Consider the following 25,048-nt stretch of genomic DNA (forward strand, 5'->3'; position numbering starts at 1 on the left):
ACAAGTTTAGGCAGATTTTGTATATATATATACAGAAAGATATTCAAAACGTGATTGGTATTTGTTGTCCTGGAACAAAAACAACCACATTCATTAAAAATGTTGTGCATGTGCCCTATTAAAGCACACGGAATTGTCAAACTGAATCACATTGAGAAAATGTCACACTTGACACAAGACGAAAATAATCAGACTGTTGCTATGGTTAGCAGCGTTTCATCAGATTTGATGATTGTCAGGCATTGTAATGTGCATTCATACACCATTGGTTAACTAACAAAAAGTTTTGGGGCCAAGGGAAGTGATGCATTTGTCCACGACCTGATGCACCACCTTTGACTACAGCTCGACAGGACCACAATATGCGAGTATCACACTTGCAAAATAGGTTCAAAACAGTTGGTGATGCTGCAAAGAGGACAAATGACTGCCTTAATGCTGGTTTAACGTACCCTTTGCAGATGGGCAGCGACAGATTTATCGACGTGAAGAAAGACTTGAACATGGTCGTTTTTGAACATGGTCGTTTTGACCAAAGACAAGTGTTGAATTGACGTTGGCCCTTCAAGATCACTGGCAGACCATCCAACAGCTGTTTCTGAGAAATGTGTGTGTTCCAGTGCCCCCGGCGACTGTCTTGCAGTGCACGGTGGATACACACGATATTGACTGCAAGTGACTCACTCCTTTGTTTGATACTGTTGCGTCCCCGACGTTGTTGATTGGACATGTTCTGATTAAGTTATCCACAGATGTTTATTTAAAACATATGGGCCAGTTACTATATATGTTGACATTTGAGTGAGTAAACAAAGTATGAATGTCAAATTGTGTTTTTAATGGATTTCAGTACATTACCAGTTATTATGTAACCGGATCACTCAGTTTAATGAGTTCATTGTCTATTTGATTAACCTGAAAGTCACTTGGAATGGGGTATACCTATACCCATAGAAACAGAGCTTCAGACCTAAACTGGTTATTCAGAGAGAATTCAGCTCATAGAAACAGAGCTTCAGACCTAAACTGGGTATTCAGAGAGAATTCCATTTCAGAATTTAGGATATGACAGCATTCTAACAGGTTATTCATACCGTACTGTAAATGTGATTTTATATTGGAGAAAGCAATTATTGGAGACGTTAATACTGTAATGAGGTGTTTGCTACATGAGCTGATGGACACTACATATTGAGACCCATGTTGAAAACTACTTGAAAGGATTATACAAAACATTCCAATGGCCAAAGTGACCAACATACACCTAATGGGGACACACCTATTGCACTGATGAGCTAATACCATAACCCCTAACAAATGAACGCACATAATAACAGATTAGTTGATCCCATCACATTTATAGTACTACAGTTTTACGATGAATGGGGAATTAAATGTGCTACTAGTTACAAAACTGGTGTCAGGTAAAGTTGACATGTGGAAATGTCCAGAGGGGAATTGTCCTACTGGGGAAATTTCCTACACTCACTGGCTAGAATTGGTCTTCAGCAATACTTTCTTCCCAAAAAGATGACTATGCTTGTAGTAAGAGGCAACTAACAGGATCAGGTGGTGAGGCACGCTTACTTGGTTAACCCGTCTTCGGTTCATCCCAACTGAGCTCATGCTGTTGATCACTGGATGTTTGATGTTGTAATAATATACAAAAATATATAGAATTGCTAAGCAATATACATGCTATAAGAATGATTAATACAAATATTAAATATTACTTGGTGTTATTCCAATTGATAATAACATTTAAAGTACTAACATTCCATATTTAGGAAGAATGGGTTTGAAGACAAACATATCTACAAATATTGCACTCACCATTACCGCAGCTGGGTACTGTCTGTTGGAGGTACCTTTATGCACATGACACCCGCTACATATAACCTATATACAGATAAACAACACAAACACACAAACTATGCTTATTAAAACTGGAATACTTATGTTGCCCAGGACACTGTGTGATTGATACAACTTTACAGCGCATACCAACTGACCTCTAAAAATGCCCAGGACACTGTGTGATTGACACAACTTTACAGTGCATGCCGACTGACCACCAAAAACTTTGTAATGTTAGACGCGAGATGTGGCGGTTGAGGTGAATTGCCTCCCTTGGATATACTACAGTTGATAAAGCGAACACGCCACCGCGGTCTCTGAACGAGAGTGAAATAGCGACGACCATATTTCTGAGGTGTATATATTTTGTGCAGTATGTTTGAGTTTTCTAGAAATGTTGATATTGCTTGGAAGATGTGGGGATTTAGTAGTAGGTGGGTGTTGTTGTGGAATTTGACTGGAATGCTGTTATGTAGTTCTACTATGTTTACTTGTTGTGCTGTGCATTGTGTGAATATGTGGTTGATGTCTTCTTCTGTGTTGCAGTGAGTACATAAGCCGTCTGTATGTCTGTTTTGTTTGTATAGTGTATGGTTATGGTTTGTGATGCCTGTGATAGGTCTATTTATGGCTGTGTCTGTGCGTTTGTTGTTGGAGAATGTGGGTGTTTTTGTGATTGGTGATGTGATGATAGATGTAACCCATGTAGTTTTGTTTGTGTTTATGTTGTGTTGGAAGTTTGTGTGTTTTATGTTTGGTTTAATAAGTTGTTTAAGTTCTGTTTTAGATGTGTGTAAGTTAATGTTGAGTGAGGGGTGTGTTGTTGCTAGTTTGGCTGCTGTGTCTGCTATGTGATTGCCTGGTATGTGTGTGTGACTAGGTATCCATATTAGTGTGATGTTTTGTTGTGGTGGGTGAGAGAATCTGTTTGGATGACTATATTATGTATTAGATCAGGACTTGATTTGGAATGCTTGTTATGTATTTGTTTAATAGAGCTGAGTGAGTCGGACAGGATAAGGAAGTTAGATTGGGGGAGGGAGGGGATCAGATGGAGTGCAGAGTCTCAGTATAGCTGTAAGTTCTGCTGTGTTTATAAAAGTGTGATTGGTGTAGTGGTGATTTTGTAGTAATAGGGGGTGTTTGTTGTACGTGAATGCCTATACCTGTGAGCTTGTTTGTGTTATAATGGATGCATCAGTGTATATGTGGGTGTGCTTGGGGTAGTTTGTGTTTATGTAGTCGAGGAAAATGTTTGCTATGTCATGTTTGGTGGTGGTTGTGGGGAGATGTTGGAGGATGGAGTTGAGAGTGATGTCAGTGTTTGGTAGTGGTTTGTCGTTAATGTAGCTTGTAATGGGAGGTGTGTGTTGTATGTTGAGTAATTGTTGTGAGTGTAGCAGATTGTGTAGGTGTGTGAGGAAGGGTGCTTTAAGTGGGTTAAGTTTGAATCTTTTACGTGTGGATTTTTTAATTTGATAGTATTTTTGTGTGATGTGTTTATATAGTGGGTTATGTTGTGCCCCAGCCCAGTAAGTGAGTGAGGTGTGATTTATTCTTTGTTTGGTTGAAAAGTTGCCTGTTAATAGAAGAAGTGTGTTTAGGGAGGTACCATTTCTCGCACCAAGGGCTAGTTTAAGGGCTTGAAATTGAACTGAATTAGTTTCTGAATGTTGTGGGGGGGAAGAGTGAGTGGAGGACCGGAGCGGCCTAGTCCAGTCTCGACAGAATAAGGGTTTTATAGATGTTAAGTAATGCATGTTTGTCGGCACCCAGTTTGTGTCGCTGATGGCTCTCATTGAGATCTTTTTGACAGGAACTGCCCAAGTTATGAATGTGGGGTGTCCATGTTAGTTGTTGGTCGAAAGTTACTCCTAAGAATTTTGCTTCCTTTTTGAATTCAATTTTTTGGTTATTAAGGTGAAGTTTGGGTGTACAATTTTCCATATATTGATTTTTGAAAAGTATGCCCATGGTTTGTTTACATTAATGAGGAACCCCCATTTTGGGGCCCAATTTTGAATGTGATTTATCACTTATTTACATTTATTGGTGGCTTGTTTAATCGATGTGGAGGAGGTCCAGAAGGAAATATCATCTGCAAATTTAGCTCTAGAAATTTTCGGCCAAGAATTAGGAAATATGTTGTTTATCATAAAGTTGAGTAGAGTGGGAGATAGAATGCTGTCCTGGGGGGTCCAGTTATATAATGGATAAGGGTCCGAAATGGTGTTGTGAGATTTGAGAGTTATTTGTCTATTATTAAGGAATGAGTGAATGAAATTTAGAATCCGCCCGTGTATGGCATGATTTTGAAGTTTTTGAAGTAGGCCGTTGTGCCAAACCATGTCGAAAGCTTTGCTAAAGTCTATGAAAATGGCTATTGTGTATTGTTTTTGTGCTTGGGCTACTTTGACATCTTGCTCCAAATGCAAAATGTGGTCTAAACATTGCCAGTTTGGAGTAGAGCCGCTCTGGTCCTCTTTAATAAGATTTTTCGACTGTATGAGGTGCTTGAGACTGATATTGACTATTGTTTCTAAAGTTTTACATAAGTGGGAGGTTAGAGAAATGGGGCGGTATGAATCAGGCTCATGGCCGGGCTTCCCTGGTTTGAGGATTGGCACCACCCTGGCTGTTTTCCATGTGTCTGGGATAGTTCCTGTGGTCCAGATTTGGTTGAAGAGAGTGAGTGTTATGTGGTGCATGTTAGGTGGTAGTTTGTTTAGTATAGTGTATGTGAGTGTATCTGGACCGGGGGGCTGAGGCTGACTTTTTGTTTCTGAGTGCTGATTTAAGTTCATGTATGTTGATGTTTTTGTTTATGGGGAGTTCAGTGTGGGGTGGTTGCTGAGTGTATGTTGGGTGTTTCTTAATAGTGTCTTGAAAGGCTGGTGGGTAGTTGGTAGAGCTACTGGTGGCCGAAAAGTGGGCAGCAAACTTGTTTGCCTCAGATTTGTTTGTGGGGAGATCCAGGAAGTTTTTTTTAAAAGTACCCTTTATGGCTTTAAATTTGTTCCACATGTGTTGCGAGTTTTGTTTAGATAGCCTGAGGGTGGAGCAGAATTTCCTCCAGTGATTTGATTTTGCTGCCCTGATTAAAGGGGAACTGATGTGGAGCAATTTCCGTGGACTGGTGTAAACTTTTGTTACTGTTTTTCTCCTCTGAGTACCCGGATGATATCCCAGAATTCGTGACTGGTTCGTGACCTCTGCTGCGCAGTCCGTATGCGCAATTGATAGTTTAATTATAGACAGATCAACTAAGGTGAAGTCATTTTTACTTCATTACAAATGTATTATGAAAACAAATGAAACACTTTGAAGGTTAATCATCTCCCAGTGGTAGAAATGGTAAAAACTATTAGGGCGGAAAAATAACGAAGCCAATGTACGTCTCTATATTTTGTCTCATAACCCTAATTAGTTTATTGTCATATTTGTATGATTTTGAAAATTAATAAAAGAACACACAGTCTGCTTATACTCATAGTAAATTTCTAACATAACAGCAACATTTATACATTGTATAGATTGCCAATGTGGATCCTATTTCACACACATACGCGATCTAGTGTGTGTTTTCTGTCATATCGATTCGGCTGAATGCTACAACAAATAGGTTAAAACAAAATGCACATAATGAATGTAAAACAGACTAATTTCATAGCAACAATGTCAGGCTATAGCTACTACCTTGTTCAGGAATGTATCCATCCATATCCACGTAAAAGAAATCGTATTCCATTCATCTGCAGCTGGTAAATAATCCTGCTCTGTGTCGCGTGTCTTACAACTGTCTCATTTGCGAAAAAGTAACACATCGTTTCACGTCTTTTGTTGATGAAAACCTGATAAACCCAAGATAGCACACCTGGCAACTAATTGTATGATGTCCGCTATTCTAAGTAATTTAGTTAACCAATAATGAGCCAGTCAACGCAAGGGTGGTTAATTCTTTGAGGGGAGGATGTTGTTTTTACACTCGCACTTTACGACAGGGTGTAGTCATCTACACACACTGCCTTTTGACAAAAATAATAAATCAATCAGTGACTTATCGGTTAATCCTTTGATCGATGTTTGTTTTTGTAACTCAGCTGATAAACCCTCTTGCATCACCTACATGCACATATTACATAACATACAATACATTTGCCATTACAGACCTTAATTTATAATGTTGAGTATTTACTCCAGACAGGAGAAATGCCAAATGAGAACCTTTGTTGAGTAACCGAAGTTGTGTTACTACTAATTATACCTGTAATAAATTCATTAATTGACCATCCAGAGAATGATGACAAATAACAAGTGTGGGTTTACACCATCAAACGCGAGTTACAGCAAGGAAGATGTAATCTCTGTGTCGCATGCAGCCTGAAAACACTTATGGGCCGAAACTGTTTTGAGGATACCAACGGAATTTCGTTACATAAGGAATACACACAGGCATTTGCTGTGTACTTGGGTAAATAGGTGAAATAAGGGTTTTTTTTACGTAAGAAAATTTTCAGACTTCTCTACCAAAGGCAAAGTCATCGTTCTTTGTTTACGAATTCAAACAAATCAACTGTGAGTTTTTATTATAATAAATAATAAACCATTGTAGCTACCATAGCTACCAACACTCAAAATTACCCAAATATAAAGCTTTGCAATCTTCCGGAGTGAAACAAATGGCTTGCTACGTGCCTGTAGACATCATATTTTCTTGTAACATGATTAAATATTGAGGTTAAAAACACAGAAATAGGATCAAATTGAGTAACTATACCATCCAAGCATCCGAAAAAAACTACACTGCTGGGCTATTTTGTTACAATCAGACAAGGATTACCATGGATATTTTTAAATAATGGCAAATGATGGGCATCCGGCCTCCTGACTGTTTAGGTGAAGAAATTCTGCTAAGTTCCTTTGTCCGTCACGGTCGAAGGAGCTGGCGCCGACCAATTTGCAGTTTGGTTTCGTAATTAGACCGTTGGCGAGAAACATTATTCGCTTATTATGTCAGAGCTCCACCAGGGGACTGTTTTTTGTGTTGGGTTTAGCCGGAAGGTGGGAATGCATTTATCTCTTATCTTTAGAATAGTGTTTGTGTAGTTGTCGTTGAAAGTGTTGATGTTGGGGTCTTGTATAGTGTTTATGTTTACTTGTTTGCATAATGTAATGAATTTGTTTTAATCTGGTTTTTTTAGGTTGTATCTGATGTCTGTGGTGGTAGTGGGTGGGGTGTTGGTAGGTGGGGTGGGAGTGGAGATGTGTGATTGTATTGTTATTGTGATGGGGCAGTGGTCACTGCCCCAGGTGTCGTAGTGTACCTCCGATGTACAAGCTTGTGTAAGTTTGGGTGTGGTGATTGTGATGTCTATGGCTGTGGGTGATTGTAGGTTTGTAAGGGGGTAGCGTGTGGGTTGATTATCGTTTAGGGTAGTAAGGTTATGTTGATTAAGCCAGTCAGATAGGCGGGTTCCACTGGTATCAGTAAAGTCTCTAGTGCCCCACAGTGGGTGGTGAGCGTTAAAGTCTCCGAGGATAGTGGTGGATGGGGAGATGAATTTAGAAAGGGTGTCCAGGTCTTGGGGGGTAATTTTGAGATCAGGCTTTCTATAAACATTTATAATGGTGAGGTCTTTATTGTTAAGTTTTGTGTTAATTGCCAGGACTTCTAGTTCTTTAACTGGTATTTCTATAATTTTGAAATTTAGTTGCTCTGCTATGAAACTTTTGGGTGAGAGTTTTGTTTCTTGCAGAGCAATTATATCAGGGGAAATTTTGTTATGGGCTGTGAGTGCCTTAAGTTCATGCCCATGAGCTCGGAGACTTGCAGTTCCACTGTATGAGTGCCATGGTTACTGTAATTTTGAATAGAAAGTTAATAAAGACCATGGGATGGGGCTTAATTTTGAATAAGTGGAAAGAAGGTAATTGCTAAGGTAGCTTAGTGGTAGACTGATTTTAGTAGGGTTTTTTAAGGGCGATACGGAGACTGGCTAAGCTTTTGTGGTAGAGTTTTGTTTTGTGTGCGAGTGCATGTAGTTTTTTGGCTGTGGGTTTTTCCATGAGGGTGCCTGCTATAATGAACTCAACTAGTTTGTTTAGGTTTTGGTTTTGTTTCTGTGGTGTGATAGTGAGGGTGTGATAGTGAGGGTGGTTTGTTTGGGGGATGTGGTTTGTTTGGTGGGTTGTGGTGGTTGTGGTTTGTTTTTAGGGTGGGGTGGTGCTGGGGTTGGGGTGGTATGGGTGGGAGGTACAGTGGGGAAAGGGTTTAGAGGGGGTGGTGGTTTGGGGTGGGATGGTTTAGTTGGTGCGGTTGGTAGTGGGAGGAGGGGTTTTTTTGGGGGGTGGGGGTGGGATGGGCTTGGGTAGTTGTGTGCGGGTTGTTTTAGGTGGTGGGGGTGGTGAGGATTGTTTGCGGGGTGGGGGAGGGGGAAGGGATGAGAGGGAAATGTTTGGGGTGGAGCTGGTGTAGGGTGACGAGGAGGAGGCAGAGAGGATTGATTTGTAAGATATGTGTGGGCGTGCAGGTTTAGGCAGGTCAGTGTGTTTGATGTGTTTATTTATGTTGAGTATGTGTTTCTGTTTGATGGGGCATGTGTTTTGTGTGGCTGTGTGTCCGTGTGTGTGGCAGTGGATGCAATATCTGTCCCATCTACATTAGTCAATTGTGTGTGTGTCTGACCCGCATTTTGGACATAGCATAGGTGATTTGCATGTGTTGGTAGTGTGGGTGTAGGAGAAACAGTATTTGCATGTGTTGGTGGTGTGGGAGTAGGAGAAACAGTATTTGCATGTGTTGGTGGTGTGGGAGTAGGAGAAACAGTATTTGCATGTGTTGGTAGTGTGGGTGTAGGAGAAACAGTATTTGCATGTGTTGGTAGTGTGGGTGTAGGAGAAACAGTATTTGCATGTGTTGGTGGTGTGGGTGTAGGAGAAACAGTATTTGCATGTGTTGGTGGTGTGGGAGTAGGAGAAACAGTATTTGCATGTGTTGGTGGTGTGGGAGTAAGAGAAACAGTATTTGCATGTGTTGGTGGTGTGGGAGTAGGAGAAACAGTATTTGCATGTGTTGGTGGTGTGGGTGTAGGAGAAACAGTATTTGCATTGTTGGGTTTTTTTTCTGATGGGGTGCACTTTGTAAGTGAGAGCTCCAAATGTAATGTGAGTGGGTAGTGTGGTGGTATTGAAGGTGAGGAATGTTGTTTGTGTGTTTGTGTTGTATTGTGTGGGTTCTCTGTTGTTTATTGTTTTGAAATGCGTGATTTTGGGTTGTGTGGTGATTGTGTTTCCCATGTCAATGTAGTTTTTTATGTCTGTTGGTGTTTCCCTGCAATCTGTTTTGATGACCCCTTGTATTTGTGTCTCCCATCAAGGTGCTTGCTAACAAATTTGTTTACAATCAATGAGTGTTTCTGTGAGTGTGTTGTTAAGTGCTTGTTTGTCAGTGAATGTAACTTTAAAACCTCGGCCGCAATTGTTTAGGTACTTGTATTGTATGTTGTGTTTTTTTAGGCATGAGGCAAATTTGTTGATGGAATATGTGTGGTTGAGTGGGGTGTTTGTGTTTGTGGCGAATGCAAGGAGTATGTACTTTTTTGGTTGTGATGGGGGTGGGGTGGGTTGGGCGAATTATTTTTTGTGGGTTTGGGTGTTTTCAGTGGGTGATGTGTGGTGTCGTTTGGTAGTTTTAGTGGAGTTTGTGGGCTGATTGAGAGGGGCAGTGGGGTCTGGAGTTTGATTGGTAGGAATAATGGTAGGGGTGGGCTGGCTGTTTTTGGGTGGTATATTGGTTGGTTGGGAGACAGGTTCAGTGGTAATGAGAGAGTCAAGGTCAAGGCCAAAGTTTATGGGGATTGGGTCGATTTGATGGGGGAATCTAAGGGGAGGAAAGTCTTTGTTTGGGATGGAGAAGAGGGAGGTAGTTGGGTGGGGGGAGTCCATAGTGTAGCATGGGGTGGGGGGAGGGGGGATTGGGGGCTGGGGTTGGGTGGGTAAAGGGGTGGGACAACTGCAATGAGGGTGAGGATGAGTTGAATAAGATTATGTTTGTAAGGCGTAAAAAGGGGTGAAAAACATGGGAAATGGAAGTAAAATATATACAAAGGAAGTGAACAACTATGTACAAAGGCAAAAGGTTTCGCAATGATGAGGTATTTACAAAAGTTAAACAACAGTAGAGGGGAAAATGTTTTTGAAGTTTTGTTTATATTAAAGTATGAGTAAATAAAAGATGGAGAGAATTACTAGGGGAGCGGGCATGCACCCAGAAAGCCAGGCGCTACAGCTCTTGTATGGATCAAAGTCTCTCTGAGGAGGAGGAGTTAAGATGGCAAGTGAGTGCGTGGGGTAGTGTCCGGCTGTGTCCATATGTCCTGCTCCAATGAAGTCCAAATAAAGAATGATGGACTGAAGGTATAGCCCCATCAGATAAATATACATAATGAGAGATAGGAAATTGACAAACATGAGTAGATATGAGTTGGAGGCAGATGTAGTTCTCATCAAAATTGTAAACATCACACACTTAGATGCTGTACTCTGAGATCCTAATAGGAAACAAATCGCATTAAAAATGAAAAAATCACAGGGGTCTTTTTTTCCATTAATCGGTAATTGTCAGGGTTAACTGATCACAGTGTTTATTCAGTTAAGTAATTTTGGCGGTACAATCTTGCGTCGGAGAAAGTAGCTTTCCTGGAACTACGCTAATTTAAAAAGTAGCTCTCCCGGGCCGACACCTAAGCCCAAGTACAAAATATTGCACTTTTGAATCGCTTCAAATTGTACCCTTATAATTTTTTTTATTTGTTTTTTTAAAAGCAGCAATGTATATTATATGTCATGAATAAGTGACAAATGTGTTTTAATTATGTTTGATTTTTTTTAGTCTTTGAAGGGCATTTAGAAGTGAAATACATAAGAATGAAGATTTTTATGGATATCAACTTCTTTATATGAGAACACAACGTTTCGGAGTTAATGCTTACTCCAATCATGCGTAATGTATCACCATTGGCTTCCATCCTTATCCCCAATCATGTACATCGTCCTTACTCCCTATCTGTGTTATGTAAACATATCCTATCATCTGTAATGTATTACCATTGGCTTCCATCATTGTTATCATAACTATCGGCTTCCAATCAGTGCTTGTTTATACTGGCTTCCAGCTTTCGTTAATTCATTCCACTTGTTACTTTGTTACTGTTTACCTGTACATATAAATACAGCTCTGATGTGTTCTCATATAAAGAAGTTGATATCCATAAAAATCTTCATTCGTTTGATTTTTTGGTAGCATGTGACCTTTTAAATATGTTGATCATGTGTGATCAGGTTCACAGGCACTTGCATAACACACATACCACCAGTGCCTACAGTGAACATGGTACAATATGAGCATAATGAAACAATGCTAAAAACAGAAAGTAGAAAAGATGACATTTTTTGGTGTCAACAGCCTGCTTAGCAGATTAAGCAGGGTCATGCTATGCATCCTATGAAGATTTCAAGACCATCTGTAAGATTCCTATCGAATAGTTTTGAAAACAGGAAGCCCTTTCTCACTTAGGGTTGTTTGTTTCGTTAATAACAAGTGTTCAGTACTTAATACATAATGCATATAAAATGTAATTTTAGAAAGTGGTCAAATGTAACACATGTTATATTTGTGAGTACACTTTCTCAGTAAAGAGATTCTAGTATTCCTGTTGGGTTGAGTCACAAGCTTGAAGTGTGGAAGCTGCATTGGCTCAATAATTAACTTTGAATTATACGCCACTTGCAGCAATATTACAGCTATATCATGATGGGATACACCAGAAATGAGCTTCACACATTGTGCACATGTTGGGATTTGAACCCAGGCCTTCGGCGTGATGAGAGAATGTTCTAACCACTAGGCTACCACACAGGTGAGTTGGTTAGTTCAAATCTCAGATCGGACTTAAACTAACACTAGTACATAAAGTTCACGTATACTCTGGGTGTGCAAATGCATAAATCACTCATATACAGCATTATAAATGAAACCCTGTCATAAAAACTGCTCATTTCGATTTTTAATTACCTTAAATTGACCTTTCTGACAACAACTCACAATTCTCAATAGCAAACGAAATTTCCACTAATCAGAGCAGTGCATCTCTGCGACGTAATAGTAGGTATAGATGTGAGGGTCTATGCAGAATTCATCTACATTTTAGGGGTAAACTATTTGGTTTACAGCTTTGTACAAACAGCTGTTGTAAAAAATGAAAGTTATATGTTCTCACAATCTACTATCATTTAGTTTTGTCGCCTGCTTTGCCCAGTTTCCGAGTTACAACCCTTGTTTTCATAGACGATTCCGTCAAAATCACTTGGTGTTGGTAGGTTGTAATCTGTATTATGTGGTATAAACCTACACGTTACTTGTCATCATTCGCTTGATGCTCAGTTAATGAATTTATAACAGGTATAATTAGTGGTAACGCCACTTAGATTACCCGACAAAGGTCCCCACTTGGCATTTCTTGTGTCTGGATCGATCAAAGGATAAACCGATAACACTCTGATTGATTAATTACCTTTATGCGGATTTAAATGGGGATTTGTCAAAAGTTAGTGTTTATGCATGTACATTTACTAACCTATAGTTAATACACTCTGTCGTGTCAATGCCTGTGTAAAAACAACACCCTTCTTTCAAAGGTGAATGAGTGAGTTTAGTTTTATGCCGCACTCAGCAATATTCCAGGTATATGGCGGCTGTCTGTAAATAATTGAGTCTGGACCGGACAATCCAGTGATCAACAACATGAGCATCGATCTGCGCAATTGAGAACCGATGACATGTGCCAACGTCAGCAAGCCTAACCACCCGATCCCGTTAGTCGCCTCTTACGACTTTTTTCAAGGGATTAACCGCCAATACATTGATTGATTGCTCATTATTGGCTAAGTTACTTTTTTAAACGAATGACGCACATTATACAATTAGTTGCCAGGTGTGCTATCTTGGGTGACCAATGAGACTATACAGCAATGTGAAAAACACATTGTGTTTTCGTATATTAATTAGACTGTTAAAAGAAACATCACTTGGGAAATCTGCAGATGAATTATATATCACTCGTTTTTGTGGATACTGATGGATACATTCCTCAAACACGGTAACAGCATTGCTGACATTGCTCCTATAACTTTACTTTGTTTTAATTTTAATATTTGCATTTTGTTTGTTGTCGTAGCATTCAGCATAATCATTGTTTTGGTCGTGAAGTGAAATAATACAGACAACATAAACTAGGGTGTGCGTGCGAATAATCTCATTAATTCAAACTAACTTTAACCCGTGACTTCACGATTTTCAAAAATGGTGGCGCGCCGGTCTGAGGAATAAATGCTATTTAAGTTTGTTTTTACTGACTTACAAAATCAAAATTACTTTCTTCTGATAGTAACATATGTACTTGATTGATGGACAATAGCATTTTTCATGACACTGTTTGTTTTATAACAGTTTCACTCTTGGAAGCAAGGTGGGGGTGAATTAAACATTACTTACAATAATATTGTCACTTTGACCACAACCTCGCCTCCGAGGAAGAAATCATTATGTTCATGCAAAATCCATCTGGCCAGCAATGTGTAGTAAGTAGTCTTGATATTATCTCATATATTACAGAATACAAATCTCAATAGCATTTTCTATCCTGGAAGCGAGGTAGGGTGTGAACCATCCGATATAGCATATACCACAAGCTTCCACAACGGTTGCTTCGCTCACACAAACAACCCATTTAGCACAAACTAGAGGGTCTGATGGAAATCTGTGCATAGTGACACCATCACCCGACCCCAAGGAGCAATTGATGGCAACACAACAATATGCCATGTCTTTGGTGACGTCGAGAGATCAACAAAACGACTAGCTTCCTACACATTTTCTATACTACTAACTGAATATCGTTCCTTCTATGACGTGATTGCTGGGTTGTGTTAAGTAATCTGTCTGTGGTTTCTTGAAAACAAATTTACTCGGACATAACTTAGAAGAAATAAAGTCTCTCGGGCAAGTATGACGACAGACCATGCGCTCACCTGGTATGAAATGCATGTCCTGCCTACAGGCACAAGGGGTCATCTCATTAATATTCTGTACTTTTTTTTATGTGTGTTGGATATGTCTCATCTATTGCTTAAACATTGTATCTTTCATAATGTTTATGTTGTGATACAAGTCTAAATCAGTTATCGTATTAAATGTCTCAGATGCATATGTGGTATACCACCTGATGATAGACTGGACAGGATAATATTTGTAAATTGTTATGACATGCCGTTTGCTTACCCAGCTTATTTCCCCATAAGGATTATCTTATCATGGCTGATATCGACCAGCTACCGACTACGACACCCATCGTGGTTTTGCTTTTGAGACGACCCCTCCTGTCTGTTTCTTTTTATAGTAATAGTCAAACTCTAAGGTAGCAACATTCTTAATAGTTTCCGTATTAGACTTATTATTTCTTATTTTTCATTTTTTACCTCCGCTATCATTTGAAATGAAGGAAAGTTAATTTTTAAAAAGTGCCAGTTGTAATACAACATCATTGCACTTTCATTTGAATAAAGCCATGGTCTGTTCCAAATAAGTCGATTTGGACTTGCGCAATGTTCATTTCTCCAATAATCTCCCCTTACTAAAGTGTAGATATAAATGCAAAATAATTGGATTTTTTTCTAAGCTAACAACTAGTTGCTGAAATGTTCATATTCTACTGAAAAAAGGTTCACAGTAAAAAACAAATAATATAATGAAATGCAGACCTGAGACATTCTTAATTTTCAGAAGCTGAGGAAATGTAGACTTGCCACATTTTCTAGACTTGAGTGGGCTATCTTGGATGTATTTGATTTTTCTATTTCCGACAGAACTTAGGAATCTGTAAGTTACTGAGAAAGAGTTCTACAAAACATAACATATGATAAGGATTTTGGAATTGTGTAGGAAAGTTAAACACATTGAGGTTATAATTGGATAACCTGACCGTTTCTCTTTCATCTACTACTTCCTGTATAATACATGCAGTAATATCGTTAGTTGTATTCATGCAGCATCAACACATTTATGTACACAAACATGTCAGAACTACAGCTTTAGCCTAAGACTTCACAGAGATGTGGAGGTATAGGACAATAAGTGAAGGGTTCGGGGCAAAACGTTGATAACCCACATAATTTTACTTTTGAGAAAATCGAGTTTTAAAGTTTGTCAGTTTACATAAAATCAGGATTGGTCTCTTTTTGAAAACAGTTTGTATCATAGCCTAAACAAACTGCTCATCTTATTTGTGGGAGTTGTACATTGTTCTAATAGCATAACAAATAATGATTGTATTAACTTATATGCACAATATCCAATAAATGCATGTGGCTTATCATTGATTTGCCGAACACAGCTTATCACGTTATTGCCGATGGTTTTGAGTGATAAAGCATAGTGACCATTGAAAAAGATGAAACTTGTTTTGACAGAGAATTGTGTAGGAAGAACCTTTGATCATCCTCTAGATAGTAAAATATAGAATAACCACAAAGTTGAATAAAAAGTTATTTATTTGTTAAGGAATACAAACAGAATGTCTTCTCAAACGAACCTTGACAACAACACAACAGATTAGTAACAGATTGTGTCGTTACTAACAAACCTAAACAGCAAAACGACAATGATGTCAACGTAGTGGAGCAGTCATTACAGTATACATTACACCTTCTGCAGTTTTGTATTGTACATGGACTGAAACTGTATACTTATCTTTAATCTGGTCTACAACTTTGTCAACCATAAAAAATAAAATCAACAGCAACACAACTTTTTTAGTAATGATTTAGAACATATTAACAAGAAGAGTCTAGCTGGATTGGATAATTTGATTACCAACTCATAGTTAAACTGATTGGTCAGTGTTAATCTCACACAATACAGACCTTCAGCACTTTGTACACTGTACACTACAGAGCAAGTTCTTTTACCTTTTTTCTCTGTTTCCATGCCTTCTACTGACTGGTACTACCTCTACACATCCAAACAAATATTCTGTTTATCTCTATTACCTAAACCCCAAAAGCCTGTAAAAATCTCATCAATCTTCTGTTGCCCAATCTCTTCAAAGCACTTCTTTGGACAATCACAATTGGGTCCAACAGATTCTGCAGGATAGACTCGTTCATATGTTTTGCTGTGCTTATAACTTTTACCTTCATCTCTTCTTTCCTTATTAATCTCTCATTTGCTTTTCCTTCTTTTGCGTTTCCGAGACCTTCCACGATCTTCCTGTAAAACAAATTAATGTTTGTCAAAGATCTCAACATCACAATCTATGAAAATGTTCCCTAAATGAGCAAGATCTTCAGTTGAGCTATGTGGGTGAAGAGACACAAGCATGGACGACATTCCAGAGTGATAGGTTTTTTCAAGATTAAACTGCAGTTGGGTGATCGTGAACACACTTTGTGCAGCGTCTAAACGCAGCAGACCAGGCTTCACTACAAAACAAAGATCAGAAGCTTTCACTTGGGTAAAACTGACATACAAAAAGTCCAAATTTTGACATGTCCCAATGTTAAGAAATTCTGCACTTGCAAGATTTCTACATCCACTTAATTCCAAGACCCTTAAAAACTGAAGAGAAGTAATTGGTGTGTCCGTAAGGTTCAATGTTTGCATATTCTTTGATTTTCATAGCTGACACAAAAATATTGCATTGAATATATCATGCTCAAAAAGAAATTCTCCATATGGTAGCTCAAAATACTTAAAACTTGCTGAATGTTTCATGACATTTCTGAATTGATCTTCATTAAAACACATGACATCAAATGAAAAGTCATCAAAACATTTCCACAGAATGCTGTTATCATTCACAAAACGAGTGTGACTTTTTGCAGAAGATGTTCCATAGTAACATATTTCAGGATCTTTACAAGACCTTCTGCTGGCAAATGAAGCAGACTGATCTGGAAGGAATAAAACAATATTTTAAAATATAATGTCCAACATCTTCAAAGCTCTGTTTACAATAAAAAATTAGTTTGTAACACGCGTTTAATTACATAGATGCGTTAACAATATCCATAGTGTTTGATAAACAAATAATTAACAAACATTGCAGTTGATAACAACATCCACTTGGTAGATAGTTTTAACACCTGCTGCTCTTAACAACATACTCCAGAATCATGATTCCAGGTACCAGTGTGGACTGAAAATATTTTCTTGGGGTTAATACATACATGGTTTATGGTACTGATCTCTTCAGTATTGATACATAGTATTCTGTCGTGACTTTTACATGCGACTTTAACTTGTAAAGTACAATTATTGAGGCAAAATAACCCATTTTTTCAGAACCTTTAACGCACTATTCAGTCAGGAACTTTTTAAAGGGGCACTGATGCGGAGCGAATAATGTTTCTCGCCAACGGTCTTATTACGAAACCAAACTGCAAATTGGTCAGCGCCCGCTCCTTCGACCGTGACGGACAAAGGAACTGGGCTCCTGTCCATATTAGCAGAATTTCTTCACCTAAACAGTCGGGAGGCCGGATGCCCATCATTTGTTTAAAAATATCCATGGTATTCCTTGTCTGATCGTAAACAATTATCCCAGCAGTGTAGTTCTTTTCGGATGCTTGGATGGTATAGTTACTGATCCAATTTGATCCTATTTCAGTGATTTTAACCTCGATATTTAATCATGTTACATGAAAATATGATGTCTACAGGCACGTAGCCATTTGTTTCAGTACGGAAGATTGCAAAGCTTTATATTTAGGTAATTCTGAGTGTTGGTTCAGCTGTGATAGCAAATATCTTACGAAAATTTTGGTAGCTATGGTAGCTACAATGGTTTATTATTTATGATAATAACAACACACAGTTGATTTATTTGAATTCGTAAACAAAAAACAATGACTTTGCCTTTGGTAGAGAAATCTGAAAATTTTCTTACGTAAAAAAACGCTTATTTCACCTATTTACCCAAGTACACAGCAAATGCCTGTGTGTATTCCTTATGTACGAAATTCCGTTGGTATCCTCAAAACAGTTTCGGCCCATAAGTGTTTTCAGGCTGCATGCGACACAGAGATTACATCTTCCTTGCTGTAACTCGCGTTTGATGGTGTAAACCTACACGTGTTATTTGTCATCATTCTCTGGATGGTCAATTAATGGATTTATAACAGGTATAATTAGTAGTAACACAACTTCGGTTACTCAACAAAGGTTCCCATTTGGCATTTCTCCTGTCTGGAGTAAATACTCAACATTATAAATTAAGGTCTGTAATGGCAAATGTATTGTATGTTATGTAATATGTGCATGTAAGTGATGCAAGAGGGTTTACCAACTGAGTTACAAAAACAAACATCGATCAAAGGATTAACCGATAAGTCACTGATTGATTAATTACTTTTATCTTCTAGCGGATTTGTGAAAAGGCAGTGTGTGTAGATGACTACACCCTCTCGTAAAGTGTAAGTGCAAAAACAACATCCTCCCTTCAAAGAATTAACCACCCTTGCGTTGATTGATTGATTGCTCATTATTGGTTAACTAAATTACTTAGAATAGTGGACATCATACAATCAGTTGCCAGGTGTGCTATCTTGGGAGACCAATGAGAGGTTTATCTGGTTTTCACCAACGAAAGACGTGAAACGATGTGTTACTTTTTCGCAAATGAGACAGTTGTAAGACACACGACACAGAACAGGATTATTTACCACCTGCAGATGAATGGAATACGATTTCTTTTACGTGGATATTGATGGATACATTCCTGAACAAGGTAGTAGCCTGACATCGTTGCTATAAAAATAGTCTGTTTTACATTCATTTTTTGCATTTTGTTTTAATTTATTTGTTGTAGCATTCAGCAGAATCTGTATGACAGAAAAAACACACTAGATCGCGTATGTGTGTGAAATAGGATCCACATTGGCATTCTATACAATGTATAAATGTTGCTGTTATGTTAGAAATTTACTATGAGTATAAGCAGATCGTGTGTTCTTTTATTAATTTTCAGAATCATACAAGTATGACAATAAACTAACTAGAGTTATGAGACAAAATATAAAGACTACATTGGCTTCGTTATTTTTCCGTCCTAATAGTTTTTTACCATTTCTACCACGGGCAGATGATTAACCTTCAAAGTGTTTCATTTGTTTTCATAATACATTTGTAATGAAGTAAATATGACTTCACCTCAGTTGATCTGTCTATAATTAAACTATCAATTGCGCTTACGGACTGCGCAGCAGAGGCCACGAACCAGTCACGAATTCTGGGATATCATCCGGGTACTCACGGGAGAAAAACAATAACAAAAGTTTACACCAGTCCACGGAAATTGCTCTGCATCAGTGCCCCTTTATCATCACATCATCAATTACTGATTGTAATGCCAACGAGCATAATCTATTAATACCAGCCTATTTTAACTCTTTATGAGTGTGTATCTTCTTGTGTTTAAAAATGAAACAAACTATAGCTCGAGTCTACTCCAACCTCATTGCTTCCGCCTCTGGCATAAGTAACAGGGTATTTTTGGTTGTCATAAAAGGTCACTTTCTGTTGCTGTGGTTAATAGCATAATGACATAGTATGACCATGCCTCCTCCTTTTTCTGCCAGTGCAGCAGGCCATAGGAGAAAACGTGGAACGGGTTCTCCAGCTGGCTCAGCAAACACACTGCCACCTACATCAAGAATTTGCTTGAATGACCCTGCAAGACTGCTTGGCACTTGTAGTGTTTTGTACCTTACTTAAATGCATCAAGTTATTAAAAAAAAATAATATGACTTGAAAACAAAACAAAACAATTTCAACCCCAAAGTATTGTCAAGTTGCTTATTTCCAATATTCATAACCTTTTACCTGACAGACAGTTCTGTACCACAAATTACGTTTTGGCGAAAGGAAGGCCAAAACGTTTTATGTATCTGCTCTGTGCAAAGAACATCTAAGACAGACCCTTGAGTGAGTATATATTTTAAATAAAGGCAACCGAAGTAAGATCGTGAAACTAATAACTTTATTTCAACAGTAATTAACATTTTTCGGCGGCTGGCAGTCTTGAGGTGATTCCTATTTTCTGGTGATCCGGAACTGACTTAAACATGTGGTTCCATAAATTGCTCATTTCTCCAAAAATATGGCAGATGTAGAGAAGATTTTTGTTGCTTTTTACAGGTGAAAAGTATATGCATGCAATGGAGTGTTAACGTGAAGCAACTTGATTCTAGTCTTATTTGAGACGGGTCATTCCGAATGAGTTACCTTTTCCTGACGTTACGGCAAATTACGCGATGATAGGTATCCTCGTTACAGGGCGCGCAAGTAAACTTCTGGTTCAGATCAAGTAAAATAAAATATATCACCTTAAAGAGCAATGTCTCGGCTTTAAAATGAGAGATTGAGTGAAGAAATCCATCGAGATTTACAGTTTCTAGGGGTTAATGTACGTGCATGGCAGTGATCCGGAACAGCCGTGATCCGGAATACACTTACCCACTGTATTTGTTCATAATTTGGGTCCTGGTTGCTGTCATCACTATCCACATCAGAGATGATACTCTGGAAAGTTTCTTCTTGTGAACAGGTTCCTTCCGCCATGTTTTGTGGGTTGTCACCCTTTTGCCGAACTAACTATGGGAATCAGTGCCTTATTAAAAGCAGGCATGCTCTACTGTCAAGACTGTCAGGGGTAGGGGAGCTAACTCTTCTGGAATAACAGATCTGCCTCTTGACACCCACTAGTGATAAAAATCTCAGAAAATTAGTTTTGAGGGTTATCACCTTGTTGCCCCGAACCCTTCAAGTATAAAATACATTCCCTGTTGACGTAGTTGTCTGCGACTGTCTTGTATTCATCTGCCACTTCCTCACAAGTTGTTTCTTCATTGCTATCTTGAGTAAAAGGGTTTGAAGCGATTGACGGGTAAACGCTTGAACTCAAGACACTTCTGTGATGTGTTTCCACTCACTGGGAAGATCTTAATTAAAACAGAACTTGACAGAACTTGACAGCAAGCAAAGTTTATTGGGTTAATATATAAGAGATGACACTGACAGGCATTTCCCTTTTATGAGACACAAATCTGAAAAATGTTCAAGGAACTGTTCTCATTATCATTAACATCTAGAGCGGTGTCGGGTATTACCGAACAGCTAACACCACATCCACACATTACAATAATTAAGACACGCAACGAACTATTCATTATACATCATGTACACGTGTGAAGACACGTTAATCCCTCTTAGCAGGGAGCCTATATAGAGAGTTTTAGAGTATCCCTGCTCTTAGTAAACCTGTTTCCGTCAAATATTTGACTCGATCTAATTGTCACTTTTCCCACTCTTGTCGGCTCTGCCGAAAAATGACGTCGGGCTTTCCCGAACAATGATGTCGGGCTATTCCGAACACTTGTGTCGGGCTATTCCGGGCTATTCATCGGACTGACGTCCTCAATGACAAGTGTTTAAGTTCAAGTGCGGTCGTTTCGTTCATATTATGTACTCTGATCTCCAGGTTTTTACAAAATTTGTATGATTTAGTCAGTTCCAATATATAGCTGGAATAATGTTGAGAGCGGCGTTGAACAACAAACGAAGCAATAACTGAAAAGTGCAGCTAGGTCCTCCGCGAATTTTTCACCTGACACTATGGGTAAAAGGAATTCATTTAGATTTCTTGCAATTTCAGGAAGAGTTTGTTCCGATTTAACGTCATTATACTGTAATTTTATGAAGAATGAAAAGTAAAAAGACGACGTACTGTTTATAGTGGTGTGGTCTTGCCTTAATATTTAAAAGTGCCTTCGCTCAATATACTGATATGCAAGGTACACGTCCTATAACAGTATAGTGCAATATAGTAACTATAACTCACATATTATACATGTATTAGAGCATGCATGTCGTTGCAAACAAGGTCAGATATGTCATTGTTTGATGTGTTATCTCAACATCCAGTTAATGATGATAAAATTCTCCCGTGGTCTTGCCTTAATATTTAAAAGTGCCTTCGCTCAATATACTGATATGCAAGGTACACGTCCTATAACAGTATAGTGCAATATAGTAACTATAACTCACATATTATACATGTATTAGAGCATGCATGTCGTTGCAAACAAGGTCAGATATGTCATTGTTTGATGTGTTATCTCAACATCCAGTTAATGATGATAAAATTCTCCCGGGAACCATGCAGGTAAAACAAGTCACGTATGTACCATTCAAATACAAAAGATCGCTTGTCGGGCATTACATCACCTGTGCTGAGGAAGGACGCGATCAGACACTGACTTTGAGACAGGCACTTCTCTTTGTGAAAACCAGTTGGGATGAAGTCAGTGCGAAAACAATTAGAAACTGCTACAGGCATGTGGACATAATATCTCATGATGGTGATTCAGATTTTGTGAATGAAGATGACATTGTATTGTCAGAACTGAGACTCACCCTGAATGAATTTCCTTCATCGGATGTTATGAGTGCAGAAGAATATGTCGCCAAAGAGCACAGTGAAACAACACGCGAGCCACTCACGGACAGTGAAATCATTGACTTAGTTCAACAAACTGACGATTGTCAGTAAGAGGAGGAGGAAAGTGATCCAGCACCGGTGCCACCCAGTTCGACAGAGGCAGAAAATTATTTGGAAAGTCTGGTGACCTATTTCGAGTCAATCGGAGGCGAGATATCACTCGGGAAAATCATCGATGTCAAGAATTCGATGAAAAAGGTAACACACACACAAACGACCATGAAGGACTTTTTGGTGTGACTGTGACATTGTACAGTGTTCTTGGAAAATCAACAACGAGAGACTTTGCAATGTCTTGAATTGATTTACATGTACGGTTGTGCTTGCTATTAGTCATTTCATAATCTTTACAAACATTAAATGTTTATTATTTGTTTAATCCAGAGTCGTGTCTTTTTTGCAATGGTAAAGGGAAGAAACTCTTGCTGAGACGTGGGTTTTGATTCAGTAGTCCGGATGATTCGCATTCCGGACGAATTTGCTCAAAAACACAACCGTCCGGATTAACGAGGCTTCACTGTACTGTCATGAACGCAGCACATGAAATAATTTATGCCTGTATATTTACGCAGTTTTCGCATATCAGCATGGATCAAACACGCTTCACGTAGTATAAAATGTATTTGTCCGGTGCGGTGCTGAGCAACAATATACTCTTTCATTTGTGCGTACAGTGGAGGGTTTTTCTTGTTGTCTATGGAGGATAAGTTGTCAGGGACGATTCTAGACACGTCACTGCCGTCTACTTGGAAATACACTGGTTATTGCCACCCAGACCAATGTTAGGCCACCCCGCTGGGCACTTGGAAATACAGTGGTTATAGCCACCCAGACCAATGTTAGGCCACTCCGCTGGGGACTGTGGGGACTAACCGGTGGGTCACCAGTTATTGACAAATGCAAAAATCCTTTCAGTATTGATCTTCATCACCTGACTGAAAATTTCTTGATTGGTATTGATGAATATACTACACTGAAACGTGAAATATACTTGTATGTGAAAGAGCATTATGGAAGAAAAACAAACTATAAATCGGACCATAACGAGTGCTTAAAGTAATATAGTCAGTTAAGCCAGGTAACGGCAACAGAAAAACCACATGTGATTCCATTTACGTATAAGTTAACGATGTCAGTTAAGTAAGTTGCTATACAGTTGTCTCAAACACAGAAGAAATATTCCTTCATTTTTGTTCAAATTGCAGCTGTTTGAAGGTAAGCATTCACTATTCGAAAATTAAGCAGAAACGAAATCTACACGAAATTCCGTGAAATTTTTAACACGATTACGTGATTGATGTTTTGTTGAAAATACAGTTCTTATATTCACTTGTAAATCATATAACTGCCAGGTATCAAACAGGTATTCCTAAACAGTGTCTCTGCACAAATTTGTTCCAGTACGTATCTATTTATCAGGTATTTCAATTGTAGAACACGTCTTTAAACATCTTCTTTTTATTTCAATAAATGTGTACTATGTAGAAAACTGAACTGTTTTGAATGTAAAGCGACTTGATCACATATGTGCATTACTGCACACAAAGTCAGTGACACTGTCTATTATTTCACGTCTGAATACAAAAAAACATGAGGCATACGGAAGATGATAATGCAGGAAAAAATGATATATTCGAAGCAGCACTTTTAAATGCATGATTAACGTGTATGTATTTTGTGAAGTGTGAGACCAAGTTAACTGGCCATGGAAAGTAATGGAATTACGTATTTCAACAGGGACAAAGGTGAAAATAATTAAATGACGTGCAAGGTGCCCGTCAGTTAGTAGTAGAGCACAGTCTAAGGGAAACCAATCTCAACAATGTCGTGAAATTATCTACCCTTGATATTCCTATAAGGTCACGGTCGAATATCCAAAAAGTTTATCGATATGCTTCAAGAAACATGTTCCTGATGTAAAAGTAAGTTGTTCCCTCACTAATGTTTGGAGTAATTGTCTGATTTTTAAATATTTGGCTTGAGAGAATGCAATAGCTTGTACAGTAACACCGATTCCTTTATGAACAATCATCGTGTTTTTGTCAGGAGGGCACGTTTCCAAAGTAATGATTATTTATGTACACAGAGCAAGTTCTGTTCTAACACGTACGGCTACAGAATGGAGACAGGTACAAATATATTGTTTTGTGTTTGTCTTGACTTTCTATAAACCAGATGGAGCAATTAAAACCGTTTATTACTATCAACAAATAAGCGACACAAACGCCCTTAGGTATATAGTTGAGTAGCGAAAATTGCTGAGGTCACTGGCGCTTGTTCGGTAAAGGACGACAGGGTTGCATAATGAAGGGTTAGTGTTGATCGGACGGTACAGTCCATATATGGCTAACAAAGTTTTGTTTTATGGTTTGGAACTGCGTAATGCACTTAAATAGACAAGGTGCTATACTTAGAATGGGGTATCCCAGTTTTCATCAAGACTTGTTGGCTTAGCCATCTCATCGACAATATACGTACAACGTTTAAGGATGTGATGCCACTTGCTTGTCTTTTACTGAGTTTTATTCTCCGCGTCTTTTGAAATATATTTAAGGAGCAGACACTTGTTTTTCCGGTAG

The 25,048-nt window shown here is 38.6% G+C and overlaps 1 long non-coding RNA gene across 1 annotated transcript in view; it reads right to left on the minus strand.

Moving 5' to 3' along the window:
* LOC137265793 (uncharacterized) overlaps window positions 1-20,638 on the minus strand; it is a 38,562-nt gene extending 17,924 nt beyond the window's left edge. Inside the window, exons 1-2 of the long non-coding RNA XR_010954941.1 lie at window positions 20,426-20,638; window positions 16,105-16,180 (exon numbers count right to left, since the gene is read on the minus strand). This is a non-coding gene — a long non-coding RNA (uncharacterized lncRNA). The remainder of the gene's footprint in view (window positions 1-16,104; window positions 16,181-20,425) is intronic.
* Window positions 20,639-25,048: the final 4,410 nt, after the last annotated feature.

The sequence above is a fragment of the Haliotis asinina genome, chromosome 15 (genome assembly GCF_037392515.1).
Source record: "Haliotis asinina isolate JCU_RB_2024 chromosome 15, JCU_Hal_asi_v2, whole genome shotgun sequence".
NCBI classification, from domain to species: Eukaryota; Metazoa; Mollusca; class Gastropoda; order Lepetellida; family Haliotidae; genus Haliotis; species Haliotis asinina.